Raw genomic sequence first — 8,513 nt, 5'->3', positions numbered from 1 at the left:
ACACAGTTCAAGTATAGAAGAAACAGAACATCACTCAGTCCAGGAGGAGTTGAAGGCTGCTGTGTAAAAAAAAAACTCTTTAACCCCTTAGTATCTGGCTAATAACAATATTTCTTCAACAGTTCTCCTTGTTGATCTTTTCCAGATCAACAATCCTCACATGGTAATTCCTCCACTTCCTCATAAGCGGGTTCATATACATAGGGGAAGGGTCTTTACTTTGCAGGGTAGAACTTTTCGCCCCATCGGTGTACTTGGACTAGGACACTGGGACACCACCGGTACCTTAGGGCTGGTCGAAGTCCCTTTTATCAACTGACTACAGCCCATCCTCAAGAACCCACATACACAACACCCCAAAATACATACCACAGTCACTATTATAATTCCATGCATGATCTATTTTCCCGATCCGGGAAAGCATTCCCATAGCCCTTCCCACCGGTATCCTCCGCCATTAAATGTTTTCAAATTGTTCTCCCATCTTCCTCATCTCCACAACCTTTTCCAGTACGTGCTGGTTCAAGTCAGTTATATTTTCTGAAATATCAGGGATGTAGGTACAACATTCGTTCCCTATCATATTATCTTAATTGCTTCTTTCTCATACTCCCAAACAGTCCACGCTTTGGTCGCTCAGTAAAATTACAGTGATTGCATTATAAAAACAGCAAGTGAAAAACAGAGTATTTGTCAGGAGTGGGGCTCGAACCCACGCCTCCAGGTGGAGACCAGAACACTCGCGTTTACTAGGAAGCGACTTGCTCGAATTAAGTCAGGCGCATTAGACCACTCGGCCACCCTGACAGCCCCTGCAGTACTCTCTCCACATGCCAGATAAACAGCTGTATTTCGGAATATTCTGACTGACTGTTTTGTTGAGCGGGTGTACATATAAACACACTCTATATCCTGGGATTTTAAATGAATATGGACGGGATGCATTTTGTCAGGTTGCCGAGCATGTGCGGAATCAGAGCGTACAGCATCACAGCACTGGAATTGTGCTGCACTCCGTTCAGGCCATCCTCCAGAGAAAGGATGACGCGGATTCGGAGAGTGTGCAGAAGAGCATCACCAAGATGCTACCTGAATTAGACGGTTTGTGCAATAACGAGAGTTTAGTCAAACTTGTTCTTTTTCTCTGGAGCATCGGAGATGAAGGGGGATCTGACAGACGTTTCTTAGATTTTCAGGCATAGATATTGGTAGAGCAGCAGAAATTATCTCCGCTCCAGGGTTTACATGTCTTAAAACGATCCCCTCTTAGGGCATACATTTCAACCAAGAGGGGATCGTTTTAAACAAGATGTGCCAACACACTATCACTCTATGTCGGCAAGACGGACTGATTGTTGTCTTCAGCAGAGGGAAAACCAAAGGTTTTTGAGCTAGTTCTCCTTGGAGGATCAGAGGCGGGGCGCGTATTTAACTTTAAATTGTTGGTATAACTCTTTCCTCTGCTTTCTTAGGAGACTGCGGAGATTCAGCATGACATCAAAAACCTTGATGAGCTTCTATAGATGTGTCGTAGAGAGTATATTGTCTGTCCGCAACAAGACGTGGTACGGAAATACCATACCTTTGAAGGAAAATCTTTAAAAAGTTAGTGAATTCGGCTCAGTCCATCACGGGAAATCACTCGCAAACATTAAGCAGATCCACATAAAACAATGTAATCGGAAAACAGCATCCACCGTCAGAGGTCGTCACCATCCTGCCATGCTCTTTTTGCGCTGCTGCCATCGAGTAGATGGTACAGGAGACTCAGGACTCGCACCACCACGTTCAAGAACAGTTACTACCCATCAGCAATCAGACCTTTCATCAACAGGTGATAATGTACGCTCACATACCCATCCATTAAATAATCTGACAACCAATGATTTCACTTCAGAAACTTTTCTATATTGAATAGCTGAGTATGCCAGGAAGAGCTCAGCAGACCAGGCAGCATCTGTGGAAAAGCGTAAGCAGTCGGCGTTTCGGGACGAGATGCTTCACCGTGAATTGTTTTTTCTGAATAAATCACTCACTCAGAATTCGGTGTACGGTGACCTGTTGCAATACGATGAACAGTGTCAACAACATAATCTTATCCTCCAACAGTTTTTCTAATCCACCTCAACAACCCAGGGTTTGTTTACAGAAACAACGTCGCCTCGATTGAACGCTTAAAGACAAATTTTGTCAGGAGTGGGATTCGAACCGACGACCCCAGACGTCGGAAGACTTTCATTCCTTGAGTCTGGCGCCTTATATCACTCGGCCATCCTGACAACTTTTGATGTGTGTTTGAGAACGGAATATATGCCTGATTTGTAAAAAAACGTCATATCCACTCAACCACATATATCATCCTGTCAATCGGAAATGAAACGAGAGTGTTACAGTTTGTTCAGGTTAGGCAACTTCTGTGTAAAGTAAAGCTGTAAAATATTACAATTCGAAGACTCGTGAGACGCGTCTCGGCAAGAATTTGGGAAGGACGTTTGTTGAGATGGATGAGAACGCTTGGAAGACTCATCGCTTTCACATTTAGGGAAGCGGAGAAATAAACGTTTATAGACAGGACTGAATCTAAAAACTGTGTGGGAGTTGATCGCAACAATGTCAACAGAAACTGAACGCAGGAGGTTCAATTATACCCGGCAACGCTGCTTTACAGATGGATGTTGGAAAGTAGACAGTAGTGCCCAATAATCTGATGAATTTGGAATAAAGCGAAGGTTCAATGACAGTCAGAATGTTTTTCAGGTTTGTAGGTCAATGTTTAATCTGAGAGAGGAGACAGAAACAGGGTGTTTTGGACGTTAGAGCAGCGGCCTTTCTGAGAGATGGGACGCTTAACAGAACGTAATTCGCTCAGGTTCTCAGATCCAGTGTTAAAGGCACAGAACACATTAATGTAAGACAGGGACAAGCGGGCGGCCACCGTCTAAGTAAAAGGCTCCTCGCGGGATGTGGAAGGCGGGGATACCTCCGGAGTTCCTGATGACGACACCCGCGAGAAGTGCACACAGCTGCCGCTTGTAACAATCCGCCCTATGGCGTGATGGACTAGGACATACAGAGTGGTAGATACACCCACGGTGCAGGACACAGGGATCTGTGGGACAGTCAGGAAGAGGAAAGGATTTAAAGAGGCAGTGCAGACTATCCCTATGGCCATCACCATCAGAAACATCTGGATGCGGTTGGTGGTTGGATGACCTGGTAGGGAAAATCCACAGCGGTCGGACCTCTGGCACTGAGTCTGGTTTACTGACTCAAAAGGGAAGGGGAAGATAGATTCCTGGATGATATGTTACCTCCCGGGTGCCAGGGTCCGGAACAACTTGGATCAAATCCTGAACATTTTTCAGCAGGAGCGTGAGTAGACAGCGGTCGTGGTCCATTTATGTACCAATGACATCGGAGTGACGACTTTCTGCAATGGAAATTCAGAGAGTTAGGCGCTGAGGTGGAGGGCAGGATCCTCGGGGTTGTGACAGCGACACGTGGCGCGTCCTAATGAGGCGAGAAATGGAAATATGATACAGATTAACACGTGGCTAAGGGTTTGGTATAGGAGACAGGCCATACGATTTTTCGAGTACTGATCTCTTTTCCAGGGAAGCTGAGACCTGTGGATAAATACGGTTTGTGCGTGAACTGGAAGTGTAGTAATATCTTGTCGGATGGTTAGCTAGAGCTGCATGATGAAGCTTAAACTACATTTACAGGGGAATTGGAACCAGGGTGCCAGAACAGCTGGTACAGAAATTGTGCAGACATGTTGATAAGGTCTCACACAAAGTCTGGAATGCAATCATTGAGCAAGGTCCGACTAATGGCCTGAGCTGCGTATATTTCAGTGGTAGAAGTATCTGAGAATAAGCCGGTGAACTCACTGCTTGGATCAAAACCTGGAATCATGGTATCTTAGCCGATAATGACACTGGGTTGCAGGAGAGTCTTGTCTGGCAGTTCAGTATTTCGGAGTTCCTTTGCTTCAGAAGTGACAGAACGGGATGGACTAAAGGAGGAGAGTAGAGTTAATAGTCAGGGAAAATTCTTGGCTGTCTTCCGTCAGTGCAGATGGAGAATTCGACTAATCCAGGTCCCTCTCCTCCGCGGGGTCGTTTAACGCGCTCAAAGGCCCGGTCAGACGCACAATGGGTGAAACCCTAAACAAGGAAAGGTATGATCACGTTAATGGGGATAGATTCTAACCACGCAATGGTCAAGAGTATTTAGACGGCCAAATTTGTGAAGATATCGCTGTGTATTGCAGGAGCATTACGGTTGTGAGAGTAGGTGTTTTTAACATTCCGCACGTTGAATGCTAATTCCACACTTGTAAAGGACAAGATGGGTAGGTAATCGTTTAGGATATTTTTTTTCTTTTGTACGTTGACGAACCAACGAGAGCGTGCGCGATACTTGATCTGCTATGATGAAATAAATGAGACAGGACAAGAGGTAGAAGGTTGATTTAACGAACACTTTGTAACTCGTGATCACAATGCCTCATTGGGGAAGGTCAATTTGGACGGTATTGAAAAACATTTAGCGATTGAGGCAGGATGTTTTCTGGTAAGTGGGACGCGTTCAGAAATGCAAATCAGAGCGTAGAAAGCTGGTATGGGCCTGTCAGAAATAAAGATAGAGACAACAAGAGTGAATAACCTTTGTTTTCAAGAGTAATGATGTTTTGGCACCTCGCTCCCGATGCCGGCGGAGACGGACGAGGTCCCTCATTGTAATTTGGCTGCTGTTCTCACTAAAGACACATAGACCTCTGGGGGAGAGTTCGTGGTGTAGAGGACACTAAATGAGCCTAATTCGGCCGGCTTGTTATGTCTTCAAGTCATTCCAACAGATTATTGAGGCCACATTGTCCCCTGACGGAACCATGCTGTCTCTGGTCTACGTTATCATGTGTCTCCAAGTCCCCTGAGACTTCATCCTTAATGATTGACTCCAACATCTTCTGAACCGCTGTGGTCAGACTGAGAGGTTTAGATTTTTCTTGTCTTCTGACTCTCCATGTTTGAAGAGTGAAATGATATTTGCAATTTTCCAGTCCTCCGAAAAAAATTCTAGAACCGAGTGGTTGTTGCAAGATCATCACTATTAACCCACCATGTCTTTAGCCAACGCTTTTTAAACTCTGGAGTGTACAGCATCTGGTCCCTCCAGTCTACCTTCAGACTCTTGAGTTAGTCACTAACCTTCTCTCCGGTCATGGTAAATTCACACACTTCATACCCCTGAGACCTGGAACTTCCATCACGCGGTTGGTGTTTTCCAGACTGAAGACTGATGCAAAATACTATTTAGTTCGTCCGGTGTTACGAGGTCCCACAGTGCTACATCTCCAGCATCGCTGTCAGCGATCCGATGTTCAATCTCGCTACTTTTCGTACTTTATGTATCAGAAGAAAATTTTGGTAACTTTGCTAATATTATTAGTCAGCTTACTTTCGTACTCTATCTTTACCTTCATAATGCCTTTCCAGTACTCTAACTTCCAACTAATATTGCTCAATTGTACTTTTTATTACTCAATTGCTCTTTTGCTTTTTAAGTTGCTTTTGAAATCTCGTATTAAGACCTAAGATGTAGGAAAGAAGTAGGCCACACGGCCTATTCAGTCTGCTTCGCCAGTCAATTATGGACTGATCCCAACTTCCATCATTCTCACGACCCTGTCCCTTCACCCCATAACCTTTGAGGCCTTGGCTAATCAACAACTCATCTATCTCTGACATAAATACACCGAGTAGTCTGGTCTCCATAACTGCTCGTGGCAACAAATTCCACATATTTACCACCCTCTGACTAAACAAATTTCTCCTCATCTCAGTTCTAAATGGTCGTCCTTCAATCCTGAAGTCGTGCACTCGTGTCCTAGAATACCCTACAATGGGAAATAACTTCGCCATTTCTGATCTGTTAAGACTTTTTAAAATTCGGAATGTTGATATGATATCCGGCTCATTCTCCTGAACTCCATGGAATACAACCCCAGAGCTGCCAAATGTTTCCTCATACGGTAACCCTTTCATTTCTCGAATCATTAAGGTGAATCTTCACTGAACCATCTCCTACAGCAGTATACCTTTTCTAAAATAAGAGCCTCAAATTGCACACAATACTCTAATGTGGTCTCACGAGTGCCTTATAGAGCCTCAACATCACATCCCTGCTCTTATATACTATACATCGAGAAAGTAATGCCAACGGTGCATTCGACTTCCTCAGAAACGTTTCAACTTGGAGGCTAACCTTTAGGGTATCTTGCCCAAGAACCCTCAAGTCCCTTTGATCTCTGTATTTTGAATTCTCTCTCCATCCAAATAATTGTATGCACGTTTATTTTTTCCTTCAAAATGCATGGCCATACAATTTCCAACAATGCATTTCATTTTCCACTTCTTTGCCTATTCCCCAAACCATCTAAATCGCTCTGCGAGCTCTGTTTCCTCGACACTACCCGCTCCTCACTTATGCTGCACTGGTGAATCACCACTGGTAACCGGCACCCAGACCAGTCGCGCCGGAGTTTCCTTTCAGAAAATTATACAGTTTTTGTCCTATCTTGTCATGTGCCTGCAGGTTCTCCGTAATCTTATCCCTAACATCGATTCCGACAACTTCCCAACCACTGATAACTGGCTATCAGGCCTTCTTAAATAGTGAAATAACGTTTGCAATTTTTTTTGTCATCCAGAACGCCAGAATCTATGGATTCTTGAAAGATTATTTTTAATGCCTCCACAATCTGTAGCCTTAAAAATCTGGGTGTATAGCTCAGTGGTAGAGCATTTGACTACAGATCAAGAGGTCCCTGGTTCAAATCCAGGTGCCCCCTTCAAAAATAAAAAAGTGACCACAGCGATGATATAGAATGTAATTTCATTTATTGAAGTTTAATTGCGCTAAGTGTGAGGTGCCAAATTTTGCTAGGACTGATCAAAATAGACCACACGTGGTAAATGGTCGGGCACTGAGGAATGCAGTAGAACAAAGTGATCTAGGAATAATGATGCATAGATCCCTCAAGGTGGAATCTCATGTAAATAGGTTGGTGAAGAAAGTTTTTGATATGCTGGCCATTATAAATTAGAGAATTGAACGTATTGGAATTGGGATGTAATTTTAAAATTGTACAAGACATTGGTGAGGCCAAACTTGGAGTATTGTGTACAGTTCTGGTCACCGAATTATAGGAAAGATGTCAACAAAATAGAGAGAGTACAAAGGAAATTTACTAGAATGTTTCCTGGGTTTCAGCGCCTAAGTTACCGAGAAAGGTTAAAGAAGTTAGGTCTTTATTTGTTGGAGCGTAGAAGGTTGAGGGAGGCCTTGATAGAGGTATTTAAAATTATGAGTGGGATAGATAGAGTTGACGTGGATGGGATTTTTCCATTGAGAGTAGGGGAGATTCAACCAAGAGAACATCAGTTGAGAGTTAAGGGGCAAAAGTTTAGGGGTAACACGAGGGGGATCTTCTTTACTCAGAGAGTGGCAACTGTGTAGATCGTGCCTCCAGTAGAAGTGGAAGAGGCAGGTACGATATTGACCTTTTTTAAAAAATGGATAGGTATATGGACAGGAAAGGAATGGAGGGTTATTGGCTGAGTGCAGGTCGGTGGGACTAGGTGAGACTGACCGTTCGGCACAGATTAGAAGGGCCCAGATGGCCTGTTCCCGTGCTGTAATTGTTATATGGTTATATGGTTAATCTCACCCGCTACTTTCGTCAGATCCTGAGGGTGCATTCCATCAGGTCCAGGAGCAGGTAGCTTCCTGAGCACCTTCTCAGTCGTACTTTTTCCTGCACAAACTTCACTTCCCTGGCGCTCTTGAATGTCCGGTATACTGCAGACGTCTTCTACTGAGAACACTGATGCAAAATAAGCATTCAGTTCCTCTGTCATCTCTGCATCTCTTATTGCAATATATCCCGCGTCATTTTCTAATAATCCTATATCTACCCTCGACTCTCTTTTACCTTTAATGTACTTAAAACAGTTATTAGTATCTTCATTGATATTAGTCACCAGCTTCCTCTTGTAATCCATCGTTTCCTTCCAAATGACCTTCTTTATTTATTTCTGCAGGTTCTTAAAAGCTCCCCAAAGTTTTATTTTTCCAATAGCTGTGGTTTCCTTTTACGCCCCCTCTTTTGCTTTTACTTCGGCTTCGATTTCACTTCTCAGCCACGGTAGTGTCCTTCCTCCCTTTGAAAATGTATCCCTATTTTTCTTTCCTGCAAATGTCCCTTTCCAGTCAACTTAGGCCAGTTTCCCTCCCATGCCTTTGTAATTTCCTTTATTTCACTGACATATCGACACATTGGATTTTATTTTTCCCTCTCAAATATCAATATGAACTTGATAATAATGTGATCTCTGTTTCCCTCAGGGTTCCTTAACCCTGAGCTCTCTTACCAGCTCCGATCATTGCACAACACCCAAACCAGCACAGCCGATCTGATAGTGGGCTGAACAACAAGCTGTTGT

At 43.7% G+C, this 8,513-nt stretch overlaps 2 non-coding genes across 2 annotated transcripts; one reads left to right on the top strand and one right to left on the bottom strand.

Annotated features, from left to right (window-relative positions):
* Positions 1-691: 691 nt before the first annotated feature.
* trnal-uaa (transfer RNA leucine (anticodon UAA)) lies at positions 692-807 on the bottom strand. The gene is made up of 2 exons: positions 770-807; positions 692-737 (listed from the first exon to the last, which is right to left on the bottom strand). It is a non-coding gene; the product is annotated as a tRNA-Leu (tRNA).
* A 5,980-nt stretch (positions 808-6,787) lies between these two features.
* trnac-aca (transfer RNA cysteine (anticodon ACA)) lies at positions 6,788-6,859 on the top strand. The gene has a single exon. It is a non-coding gene; the product is annotated as a tRNA-Cys (tRNA).
* Positions 6,860-8,513: the final 1,654 nt, after the last annotated feature.

The sequence above is a fragment of the Hemitrygon akajei genome, unplaced genomic scaffold (genome assembly GCF_048418815.1).
Source record: "Hemitrygon akajei unplaced genomic scaffold, sHemAka1.3 Scf000074, whole genome shotgun sequence".
Lineage (NCBI taxonomy): Eukaryota > Metazoa > Chordata > Chondrichthyes > Myliobatiformes > Dasyatidae > Hemitrygon > Hemitrygon akajei.
Note: the sequence above shows the minus strand (reverse complement) of the source record. Positions and strands in the feature narration are given on the sequence as shown.